Raw genomic sequence first — 13,350 nt, 5'->3', positions numbered from 1 at the left:
AGATCACCAAATCATATCAAGCAACCACTGCCAGTCCCTGAGATATTCGAATTTGTATAAGCAGTACATGAGCAATTACTTTTACAAATCTTCTCACATTCTACAAGGGTCATGGTCTGGTTATACCACGACTGCCGAGTTTCTGGTAACTTCAAATTTGAGTATTTGTTGAACCCTTCACCAGGGTCACAATCCAAAGGGACGGTACGTTGCCACCCATGAGTGGAATCTGCCACTTTCCACTCATCACGAGATGTTGGTTCAAACCCCTTCTAACAAGTACAGACTGGGGAGTTGTAAATGTCGCAGAGACCGAATGGCCCACACCGTGCATATTGATCACACTGATCGCTTTGAGGGGCAAAATAAAGTTTCCAATCCTGTGATCTATCATTCCACAACAAACGTTGTATTTGACCACTTGGTTGTAACACCACCCTTGTCAAGACTGAAGTATTTATAAGATTATATTGGTAGTAAATTTCTCTCTGATTAAGAACAAAAGTGAAGTTGTAAATCTGGTTGGGTTTCAAAAAAGGTTCTCCACTAAACCTGAGTCCGTTCCATGGACCGGTGCGGAATATTATTTCCTGACTATCCCTTACGAGAAACTCAGGGTAACCTGTAGTGACAATTCTAACAGAAAAATCACCGGCAGCAGGATCATCTGCAGATTTCCACAACGTGTAGTATGTTTCAGTTCCGGTAACCAAATTCCATCCGTTCTTCATTCCAGGAAGTAAAGTGTCAGTCAGAAAGTCGAAACTTTGCCATATGGGATCTTCTTGATTGATGTCCTCACCTTCCTCATGAATTATAAAGTTGCCTGTATCTAGAAGCTGGCCAATAGGATTCCTCACTGTTGTTGTTGATGAGTTCAACGAGGACCATATGACGCTGCCAGTGGTGGTGTCCCGGAGAATTAAAACTCCCTCAAGAGTGAGAGTTAGCTCGCCTGTGGTATTGATGAGCGGTGTGTTCCGGTTGGCTACCCATACAACGGTTTTTCTTGCTATTTTCTTGTACCAAATTCCGACATAATGATTCGTGGAGTTACCCGGGCTAAAGAAACCAAGTTCGAAAGTTTCTTGTTGAGAAACAATGATTTCGTTGTATCTGACGATTTGGTTGGCAAATAACGTGTCTCCAGCATGGGAACAAGCTATTGATACATAAAGCACAAGGACGATCAGCGACAATTTGGTCTTGGTGACTCTTCTATATTCCATTATTAACGTATCAGTAAGCAATAATAACAACATTTTGATTCAGTTTTGAAATCCAAAAACCAAACTCCATGATAGATATATGATGAAGAAGTTAAATGTCTGTTTTTGTGGGTGTCTCATTCTAGGAAGGTGGTCCCGTTTTACACATATGTCATATTTTCTTAGAAGATTCATATTTTATCCATCAAATTTTGTGAATGGAATTTTTATAATATAAGTAGTAGTTTAGGGTGTTGTGAGTGAAGAAGAGAGAAAATTTATTAATATTTCTGTATATTTTAAAAGTTACTATTCACCCTCCATTATTTTTAAGTATATTTTGAAAGAGAATTTAAGTGAGTGAAAGAGAAAAGGTAATGATAAAGATATAAAAACATATTTTTTAATTGAAAAGAATAAAAAAAATATAGTATGTTTAATGTAATTTTGTATATGAAGATAGAAGAAGGGATAAGAATGCTATTATTCATCACAATTTACGTTTTTATGATAAGTTGTTTTCTAAATATTAATATAATCATATGAAAATATTGTTGGTTTTTATGTTTTTCATTTACATATACATCTAATTATGATGTTTTATAGTATTTAAAATACCAGTGAAATGGTCAGAACTCAAACACACAATCGATCACTAGATAGGGTGAGTCACCATTAAATAAAGTAGAATCACCCTGGAGTGCATATCTATGGGTAAAGGACGTTACTGACAAAAATCGAGAAGCTCCTGTCTGAAATTTGGTAGTGACCGAAGTTATTGAGGCATCAGCGATGCCCTTATTTACTGATAAATCACCCATACCTTTTGTAAAGTCATCCAAATTTAATGACTATAGTGCAATTGTGGACTCTGATGGTGTTCTCCTTTGTCTGAAATTTGGTGAACCCTTACCTTCTGCATACAATTCACCTTACTTGAGTTAGATTCTAGAAGACTAGAACAATAGTGTTCTCCTTTGATGGAATCGAACCGGGAGTCCAAAAGTTTTTCGCATAATTATTGCCACATGCGTAGTTCGAACTCGGTACATCCTTTTGCCTCAAACTTATCAATCAAATTCAAATAATGACTTCACTACATGGAAACAGTAATGCTTACTTGGTCTGCCCTCCCCTTGACGTTGCTTGACTGGTATTACTGGCATGTGACTGTCATGGTCATAACAACCTTGTTTGTAAGGCATGCAATTTTCTGTGGCTAGTACGTGAGTATGGGTTCACTTTAGAATTGACATCTTGTCAAGAAAACATGGTGATCCCAAGCATACGGCAAACCAGATACAAGCCAAGTTCATTAATTAGCCCCGGCGGTTAATCTTTTGAGGGGAGCCACAAGGTATCATTTCTATAACAGCTCACCGAGTGTAAACATGCAACTATTGTTTAAATACATGCTATGTAGACTTTATTATTATTATTATTATTATTATTATTATTATTATTATTATTATTATTATTATTATTATTATTATTATTATTATTATTATTATTATTATTATTATACCCTAAGTATTGTTATATCCTAGGTTTTAATATTGGGTAGTTAAAACTTGTAGGTTCTAATTCGGGATCAAACAACTAAGTTGTTGGATCAATCTCCTTAAAAGCTAGCAGAATTCACCTTTAAGTAACCGAGATCTCAGATCTTGTTGTTGTTTATTGCCGAGCAAGGACAGTGAGAAAGTGAGAGAGTTGGTGAGAGGATAAGATAGTATGGCCAAAGGTTGTTTGTGCATGAGAAGCTTGCACTATTTATAGTTCAAGTCTCATGCACCATATATGGGGTTGTTTACAAATGTCTTGGGCCCAAACATACAAACCAAAAGATAAAGACGATTACATAACATCGGAAATATACAATATAATAGAAAAGACTTAAGATACAAAATAGGCCTTAACAATCTCCCTCTAGTCTTTACTATTCTCTTCCGTCTTCATCATTAGTCGGTCTCGAACACTAAGCATTCATCTTCTTGTAGTTGATCCTTAACAAGTCTTCGAACAAACTTGTTGAACGTTTCAACTGTCTTGTCAGTGTTCTGCTTTCAATGATCTTCTAGGGTAGGCAAAGGAGAATGATACAGCTTCAAAACGTCTTTTTTGCTGAGACACACAGTTCGTGCACATCGAACGCACACAAGGGATGCATTGTTCGGCACTGGATCACGGCTTCCCCCGTGTTATTGTGGAACTCCCAGCATAGGAAGTCATGGAGTAGAATGGCTCGAAAGGCTCTCCATGATATACTTCCCGACCTTCCCTAGGAATCTTGAATCTCCAAGCCTTTCGTTGTTTACCTGTTGTTGGGTCAGATCTCAGTTGGATGCTTGAACTTTCGTCCTTTATTCATCTGGAAGCCGGGGTAGTCGACTACTGATTCTCAATCCATGTGGCGATTGAACCAACCTTCCATCCTCTTTTCTCCTACACCGTCACCTACAGCTCGTCTGAAGTAATTCATGTCTAATTCAGACAAAGTCTGCATCTCATTGTGATGCATGTAGGTGAGGTCACCGTTTACCCTTCATATAGCCCAAGACTTGCTCTCAGCATGAAATTTGGCGTATACGATAAGCGATTTGTTGTGGTAAGTGTAGTTTCAGCAAAGGGCACTCGCACGACTGCTAACACAAATTCCATTTCCTATTCATTCTCTTTGGCATGTGTGAGGTATTAACAGCAAGCGTGATCAATACTTCGGCTTCGGGAACCGGATTTCTAACCTCCTGAACTGGTGTGCCAGGGCGTTGCGAGTAATTGATGTCGTCGTCCAAGTCAGAGATCCTTGTTATGTCTTCAGTTAGAGATCGGGTACCTACAATATTATCAACATTAAATAATGCGTTAAACTCATCCTCCAACGCAGTGTCCCGATCCCTGACTCCCTTAGATGCCTCGGTGACAAATGGGTCATCGTGTGGCAAGTTGTTGTGTGGAGCGGTTTGTGTATCCCTTCCATAGCCACCCCCTACACCGTCACCACCATTTCCTCCATCACCTCCATCTCCATCATCATCATCATCATCATCATCATCATTATCCAATTCTTCATCGAAGCTATCATGTATGTCATCCTTGTCATAATCTTCCTCGTCATCCTCTCCATCCCCATCCTCAGTCTCTTCCACGTTTCTAGCCTCAAAACCTCCGACAACCGGAGAGCAAGAAACGTCACCTCCATCACTACCGCCAATTGGAACGATTATACCAACTGTGGCTTCACCACAAGTGGCCACCATCACTTCTGCACCGCCACCGCTACTAGGTACAGCCGAATTATTATGTCGATCTTCCTCTTATCTAGCAGGATTCACCGAACTCCCGAATACAGCATCCAACGAGATCTAAGGCGGCAAGATACTTCCTAGCCATCTCTTCATTCATCCTGATCTAAATATCATTTAGACGTTCTTGCTTGGCCATCTTCGTTTTGAAACCCTCAATATCCAGGCATTCCGTGTAGCCCATAGATCACTTTCCATCAACCCAATCCTCGCATCCAGCCTTTCCGTCTCATGTAACACCTTGTCCATCGACTTCTCTTAATCATCCTTCTGTTTCGCCTCAAGACAAGACGACGTCGGCAGGTTTCTTTCCAATGTCGAGACCCTGGACTCCACCCTTGAACCCCTCACGATGATTACTGAGTGACGGTGATTGATCTGACATGAGCTTCTGTTGACTGTCACCTTGCTTGTGGAGGGTTTCAATCCACGACTTCTGCCTCTCAATAAGAGCTCTATCCAACTCTCTCTTTCACCAACTTGGCCACCCTTGCCATCAACGCTGCCTTCTCCTTTGCATCCCCCACTTCCTTCTTCTTTTGGGTCTCGGCGTATTCCAACAGTAACCGTTCTCGCTCAGCCCTCTTGGGGTTTGATTCTTTTAGACAGGGGTTTGGGGGCAAGGAATGTGGATTTAGTGGTTGCGGGAGGAAAATCTGATTGGGTAGGCTGTGTTGTGGTTTGTTGGGGTAAGGTTATGGTTTGGGTAGGGAAAGAAGTGGTTAAGGTTAAACTAAGGGTTCGGGGTTGGTCTATGGCTATGGTTTCAGGTTGGGTTGATGTGGGAATGTATGTAGGTTGGGTAGTAGGTGAGGATATAAAGGTTTGTGGCCAGAATGTAGTGGTTTTTAGTGGTGAGGTGAAGACACTAAGTGATTTGAGTGGAGAAGTGAATGGTTGGTCGGCAGATATAGGTTGGTCTATTAGTGTGGTGGTAGTGGTGGAGAGAAAGATTGGTGGAAGGTTGAGGATTGTACAGGTTGGTTTGGGAAGGGTGGTAGGTTTTCTAGGAAGGAGGTTTGTAGAGGCTCGTTTTGTTGTCATGGGGAGATGTCGGGAGATGTAATAGGTGAGTCGTGAAGCAAGGCTTTGGTTGTTTTGGTTTTGGGTTTGGGTTTATGAACCTTGACTTGTTAGGCTTTGAGATCATCCAAGGTTCGGGTGATGTAGATGTTGTGCTATAATCAAAAACATGTATTTAATAGACTTAAATACCTATAACTAGTATGTGTAAGTAAGGTCGTCTCCATAGGGAATTAGTGGAAAGTGCAAGTTTGACTCGTAACTTAAACTAGTTATCTAGGTGGACAGACGATGATAAGCAATTTAAAAAGATGTTTTAAGAACACTCGATTACTTTTAAAACTGTTAACAATTATGAGAAAAGTGATTCACTCCAGTGTCAGGTAATGCATTAACTAACTAATCACAGATTCAATTAAATTGATTACGCAGTAATTACTTGACCTAATAGTTTGGTTGTGATGACAAACGATACCTAACCGCATTGTTTGACACAACCAAACTTGACCTACCCAATTACCAGTTTATGTTATGAAAATCAATTAGGTTGCATTGACTAACGATTATTGGTTCAATGACACAAGAGCTAACCCTAAATGTTGATGAACACAACCGGGTAAGTGATGGAAAATTCAATAATCAAAGACACAACTGTTTAAACAACCAATTGATAAATCAAACAAGATCAAATAACAAAGCTTCATCAAGTTCATAATCATTAAGAACAACGAATCTGATCAGAAGTTAGTTTACACAAAAACCCTAGCCTAGAGTGACACAAATGTTTTAGCCTAACATCGACATGACAATCGACTCGCTTATCTGATGAATGGATGAACTCATGAAACGAATTGATGAATCGGAAGCTTCAGGATGATGCAAAGTCACCCTGGGGTTTGTCTCCGCCTGCTGGAACACAACATAGCTTGATTGGGGGCAAAAAACTATGTGAGGCATTAGCAGCAAGCGTGATCAATGCTTCGGCTTCGGGAGTCAGATCTCTAACCTCCTGAACTGGTGCGCCAGGGCATGGCGAGTAATTGATGTCGTCATCCAAGTCAGAGATCCTTGTTGTGTCTTCAGTTAGAGATCGGGTACCTACAATACTATCAACATTAAATAAAGCGTTAAACTCATCCTCCAACGCAGTGTCCCGATCCCTGACTCCCTTAGATGCCTCGGTGACAAATGGGTCATCGTGTGGCAAGTTGTCATCTGGAGCGGTTTGTGTATCCCCTCCACAGCCACCCCCTACACCGTCACCACCATTTTCTCCATCACCTCCATCTCCATCATCATCATCATCATCATCTGATTTTTTCATCGAAGCTATCATGTATGTCATCCTCGTCATCATCTTCCTTGTCATCCTCTTCATCCTCCTCCTCAGTCTCTTGCATGTTTCTAGCCTCAAAACCTCTAACAACCGAAGTGCTAGAAACGTTACATCCATCACCACTGCCAACTAGAACGATTATACCAACTGTGGCTTCACCACCAGTGGTCACCATCACTTCTACACCGCCACCACAACTAGGTACAGCCGAAGTATGTTGTCGATCATCCTCTTACCTCTAGAAGGATTCACCGAACACCCAAATACAGAATCCAACCGACCCTCGAGATTCTTAATGTCATCATCTGTCATTTCCATGAGCTCTATGGCGGCAAGATACTTCCTGGACTTCTCTTCATTCATCCTGATCTGAACTTCATTTAGACGTTCTTGCTCGGCCATCTTAGGCTTCAAACCCTTAATCTCCCGGCGTTCTGTGTAGTCCATAGATCACTTTCCATCAACCAAATCCTCGCGTCCAGTCTTTCCGTCTCCTGTAACACCTTGTCCATCGCCTTCTCTAAATCACCCTTCAGTTTCTCCTCAAGAGGAGACGACGACAGCAGGTTTCTTTCCAATGTTGATACCCTAGACTCCACCCTTGAACCCCTTCACAATGATTACTGACTGATGGTGATTGATCTGACATGAGCTTCTGTTGACTGTCAGCTTGCTTTTTGAGGGTTTCAATATTCGAAAACTTCTGCCTCTGAGAGCTCTATCCAACTCTCTCTTCCACCAACTTGGCTACCCTTGCCATCAACACCACCTTCTCCTTCGCATCCCCCACTTCCTTCTTCTTTTGGGTCTTGGCGTATTCCAACACTACCCGTTCTCTCTCATCCCTCTTGGTGTTTGATTCTTCTAGTGCGATGATCCTATCGAGGATAGGGCCAGCATACATTGGAGACTTTTTGTATTTTCCAACAGCCAGTGGTTTTGGGGCAAGTAGTGTGTATTTAGTGGTTGTGGGAGGAACATCTGATTGGGTAGGCTAAGTTGTGGTTTATAGGGGTAAGGTTATGGTTTGGGTAGGGAAAGAAGTGGTTAAGGTTAAAGGTAGGGTTTGGGCTTGGTCTATGGTTGTGGTTTCAGGTTGGGTTGATGTGGGAATGTATGTAGGTTGGGTAGTAGGTGAGGATGTGAAGGTTTGTGACCAGAATGTAGTGGTTCTTAGTGGTGAGGTGTAGACACTGGGTGATTTGAGTGGAGAAGTGAATACATTGGTCAAGAGATATGAGTTTGTCTATTGGTGTGGTGGTAAGTGGCGGAGAGAAAGATTGGTGGGAGGTTGAGGTTTGTACAAGTTGGTCTGGGGAGGATGGTAGGTTTTCTAGGAATGTGGTGTGTAGAGGCTCATTTTGTTTTGATGGGGAGATGTCGGGAGATGTAATAGGTGAGTCGTGAAGCAAGGTTTTGGTTGGTTTGGTTTTGGTTTTGGGTTTATGAACCTTGACTTGTTTGGGTTTGAGATCATCCAAGGTTCGGGTGATGTAGATGTTGTGCTATAATCAAAAACTTGTATTTACTAGACTTAAATACCTATAACTAGTATGTGTATGTAAGGACGTCTCCATAGGGAATTAGTGGAAAGTGCAAGTTTGACTCGTAACTTAAACTAGTTATCTAGGCGGTCAGACAATGATAAGCAATTTAAAAAGATGTTTTAAGAACACATGATTACTTTTAAAACCGTTAACAATCATGAGAAAAGTGATTCACTCCAGTTTCAGGTAATGCGTTAACCAACTTATCATAGATTCTATTATATTGATAACGCAGTAATTACTTGACCTAGTTTGGTTGTGATGACAAATGATACCTAACCGCATTGTTTGACACAACTAAACTTGACCCACCCAATTACCAGTTAATGTTATGAAAAATCAATTAGGTTGCAATGACTAACGATTATTGGTTCAATGACACAAGAGCTAACCCTAAATGTTGTGTTCTTGACGTGAGGTCAAAGGCTCACTCAAACTTAAACCAAATACTACTAAATAGATAGCGTTAAGTGGGTATCGAACACGAGGAGTTTGTTAAAAGTGTGTTAATAGGTAGCTCAACGATTAACTAATATAAATGTAAATGATGAAAAAGTAATTTCCAAGTTGGTTTTGATTTGATTTTATAAACTAAAATAAACTAAATGAAAGTTGTAACGAATAACTAAACAAGCATTCCTCTCGGGGTTCGAGTTATTGCTCAACACTCTTGTTAACATTCAATGGATAAACCGTAATATCTCGGTTTTGTGTACAAGCAATTATTTGTGATTAATCAAGAACTAAGTACTCGGATTCCTAGAATGTGAGGTTATTACTCAACATTCAATCAATACGATTATCCCTAATTCCTTCCACTAAATCTCGGTTGTCAACGAGACCAAGAACGCATGGTTCAAAACTAAGAATAAACAATATGGACAAGCTACAAACAATCACACAACATCATGATTATACTAACATAGCATTTAGATAATTAATCCAAGTTCAAGAACAATAAACAAAAGTGTTTTGCGGTTAACCTTACATCCCGAGAGGAATACCATAGAAACTAGCCACTCATGGCTCGAGAGATCATTGTTGCATCAAGTATCTTGTTACTAGCAATCCCAAACATAAACAAAGTAATACAAACACCTAAAATGTTGTTTTTGTCTTCCAAAATCGCCTCTAGGCAGTCCCAAGTGAAAAGGTAGGTGAAAGGACACTAAAAATTGGCTAATTAAAAGACATGCAAGTGGGCCACCGCCCCGGACCGTGGGCTACGGTCTGGACCATGGGCCACGGTCCACCCCACAGTCCCCTTTTTCCTCCACGGTACGGTGTGAAATGGACATTTTGCTCCTGGTGAACCGTGGTCCACGGTCTGGACCATGGGCCATGGTGGGGCTCACTCTCGCTTCTTGTTTTCTTTGTAACTTTCTTGTTCCAGCTCCATTTTCTTCATCGTTTTCGCCCGTGTTCTCGTAATGTCGCTCTCTAGCTCCTCAAACCTGCAAACACACAAGCAACCGTAGTCAACTAATTCCACTGAATTAACTTAATCCCACAAGTATATTTATATCTTTTAATTCACTTAGTTGCTTCCCTACGGGTCACCTGTCACATTCCCACACTTAACCGTTGCTTGTCCCCAAGCAACAGTTGAAATCACTATTGCCTTCAAAACACACCACCAAACCAACCACAAGTCCGGCTCAGTCAAGGTCCTGAGTCATACCCTATTCTCACATAATTAGAGGTTTGCACTAGCTTACTTGATATTATATTTAAAACATAGAATTCTAGTCAACCTTAACATGCTTTCGGTCTTTACACACACATAACACACCGTCATTCATTAACTCCCTTGTCGGTTATCGTTCCATATATTACAATAATCTTCGATTCTCCTTGCATACGCTTGTACCATCATCAAATCTCCACCTATTCATGCTTTAACACAAATGCAAATCAAGAGGTCTTAAACGGGGTGTAATGAGGCTACGTGTAAAGGGATGGAATGGGAATATTGAAAGTGGCTCAAGTGATCCGACACGGCTTGTTACATCAAAACTAAAATAAACAATAAAACACACTACTATATACATAACAGCTTGCATCACGAACTCGAACCACAAGGCTTTGGACATTGCCTCGACGATTCCTTGTCTTTTCTCTTTTTCTCATTTTCATTTTTACATTTTTTTCCAATCATAATAACTTGCATAAAAAATTAACTACTACTCTCTATTGATTAATAACAAAACAACTACAATTACAAAGAACAACCTACCAAGCCGGATCGTCTCACAAATACATCGGGGTTAATTAAATAAGAAGAATAAGCCCAAATAGGTTTACTAAAGTAACCAACCGCCCACCCATCTCATTGACCACCCTCATATGCGTAATGTATGAGGCCCAACCCCCAAAACCCACACTCACACTCATTCGAGACGAGGATTTAACCTAATTGCCTCAATCACTTTTGCATTTATGCCAAGCTAAGGTCTCGAAGTGCATTGATGACACAAGTTCTAACGGAGAATAACCATTCCGTCACCGCTCTTCATTTTCCCAATACCCAAGTGACTGTGGACATGTTATGTGATTTGATAAAATGAAAGCATGCTAACCTTGCCTAGAATACTACTCGACCACATTTTTAGCATAACTAAGCAAACTTGATTTTGGGGAAAATATGACCATGAAAGGGGACCAAAACTTTGCCCCGCCAATGTTACCACTTTCCGGTATTTTTCTTTCAATTGTCTTCTTTTTCATCAAAATTTGTTTAATTATTTATTTTTTATTTTTTAAATTTTTAAATTTTTACATTTTTTTTTAATTTTAATTAAAAGATTCCCCATCCCCACACTTGGGATACATTGTCCCCAAGGTATGGTTTTGAGAAACTAAAAACATGCACAAAAACACCACCTCTTTTCGACCCGCAACACTATTTCAAAAGATTTCATCCTCCTCCCTTCCACCCAAATACTAAACCGAACACAAAATAAAAAACTGTACAACAATATACAAAACACATGCACCTGATATGACGAGGTCCTCATCAATAGTAAGGCGGCTATGGCGGCCCGAAGATGGAGGTCATAAAGTCTGAAAATTCGCCAAAGTTGAAAGCTCCACTTCCGCCGCTGCTGCCTTCTCTCGATGATGGTGGTGGTGGTGGTGGTGCCATCGACTGCATCGGGTCCACCGACATGGAGTGATGCAATGGATGCTCGGGGTATCGCACTGAGCCGTCATATGGTGGTAGAGATGTGTAATCCACACTTGGTGGATCTAGGACGACCTCTTCACCGGCATGCCACTGTTCATGCATTCTTTTATTTCTGTCATCCATATACCGCATGTTCATTTCGTTACAGTCATGTCTCTTTTTCTCGGCTCATTCATGATAAGCCCCCATGAAAGTTTGGTGGTCAAAAAAGCGCTCGTGACTCCTCCGACCAGTTATCAAAAGTGGAAGGCTGATGCCTCTCCACCACCTCATTAATCAAGCCCAGATGGGCCCAATTGTCCCTATATGAAGCATATCCCGAAGAATAGTCCCAACCCCTTTGTTGGGATCCACTACCACCATCATTCTCATCACCACCAACCACCTCCATGTCTTCGGTGTCACTTGTTTCCTCAATTATTTCCTCCAACTGTTCATCTACATTTCGTTGAACATCCTCCCTTAATGCTCTCCATTTCACATTATCGTTCTTCAACTGATGGTACCTTTCGTTCTTTGTATAAGTCTAACATGGGCCCAACGCATCCAATTTATGTTCCGTAAAAGTCTTCTTCAACCCAACTGCGCCTGCTGGAATGGTGCCATGCAACTTCAGTATCGTCGTGATCAATCGGCAATGAGGTATTAACTTCCTCTTGTTGCTTTCTCTACTTGTCCACATGTTAAGAATGGCTAAGTAGCGAAAGGAAATTCGCGGCTTGCCATTCATCAATGCGGCCAAAACCGGCATATCACTGTTTCTTACCACTGAAATGTCGCTCTGACGGGGCACCACGTTGGATAAAAATATTGTCATCAACAGCTGAGCTTCGATCCTCAACTCCCTTCTTTTAAAATTCGAACCTGTACCTCTACCTCCTTTTAACACAGACGATAATATATTATACCATTGCGGATTTTTGTCAGGATGGTCAATCAAATCACTGACCGATGGATAGACATACGAATTGGATGGCTTGCTGTTGAACCGAGCAATTTGATTGAGTGTCTCAAAAGACATCACCACTGTCGTTCCACCCACGGTACCAATTAACTTCATATCCGAACCCTTCTTAATCGGTGGGCACCTCAAGGTAGATACCCACTCCTCAATCTCCCTATCATATAGCGTAGTGCTCTCTCCATTATAACACTGAAGGGCAGCTTCCCAACCTAATGCTTCAAATTTTTCGAACACGCCAAATGCTTCAAGTCCCGAGTTGGTCACTTCCTTCTCACACATAAACCCTTCCAACCTTTCTCTCAAACTGCCCATCTTATCCTTAAGCAACTCCGGTTGCCATTCTAACGCATAACTCGATAATACCCCACCTCTCCAGTTAGGTTTCGGGATTTCTACTTGCACATGCTCTTGTTCTTCTCGCAACCGTTGTCTTTTGGCTTGGGCAACCCGACCACTCGTAGCTGCCGCCTTTCCCTTTCCTTTGTCCGAAGTTCGTCCCATCTACACACAAAAACCACCCAAAACAACCAAATTAATTCAATATGTCCATCCCCGCACTTGCTTGTTACCCTAGTTGTGGATAAACAACTCATTATATAATTAACCAATATCACTTCATGTCAATAAACACTTAATTTTTCAACTTTTCAATGAAAAATCACCAATTTCAAACATTTATCTCTTATCCACAACTACAATTTGTAACCATTATAACCAACAAGCAAGTGGGTTTACACAATTCAACACTACCTTAACAATTTTTGCAATTTATTCAAAGAG

General features: G+C 40.9%; 1 pseudogene; it reads right to left on the bottom strand.

Annotated features, from left to right (window-relative positions):
• Positions 1–272: 272 nt before the first annotated feature.
• LOC143544315 (G-type lectin S-receptor-like serine/threonine-protein kinase At4g27290 pseudogene) lies at positions 273–1,229 on the bottom strand (annotated as a pseudogene).
• Between the last annotated feature and the right edge of the window lie 12,121 nt (positions 1,230–13,350).

The sequence above is a fragment of the Bidens hawaiensis genome, unplaced genomic scaffold (genome assembly GCF_021521415.1).
Source record: "Bidens hawaiensis isolate Kalapana, Puna unplaced genomic scaffold, B.hawaiensis_p1.1 tig00013519_1, whole genome shotgun sequence".
In the NCBI taxonomy this organism is placed as follows: Eukaryota; Viridiplantae; Streptophyta; class Magnoliopsida; order Asterales; family Asteraceae; genus Bidens; species Bidens hawaiensis.
Note: the sequence above shows the minus strand (reverse complement) of the source record. Positions and strands in the feature narration are given on the sequence as shown.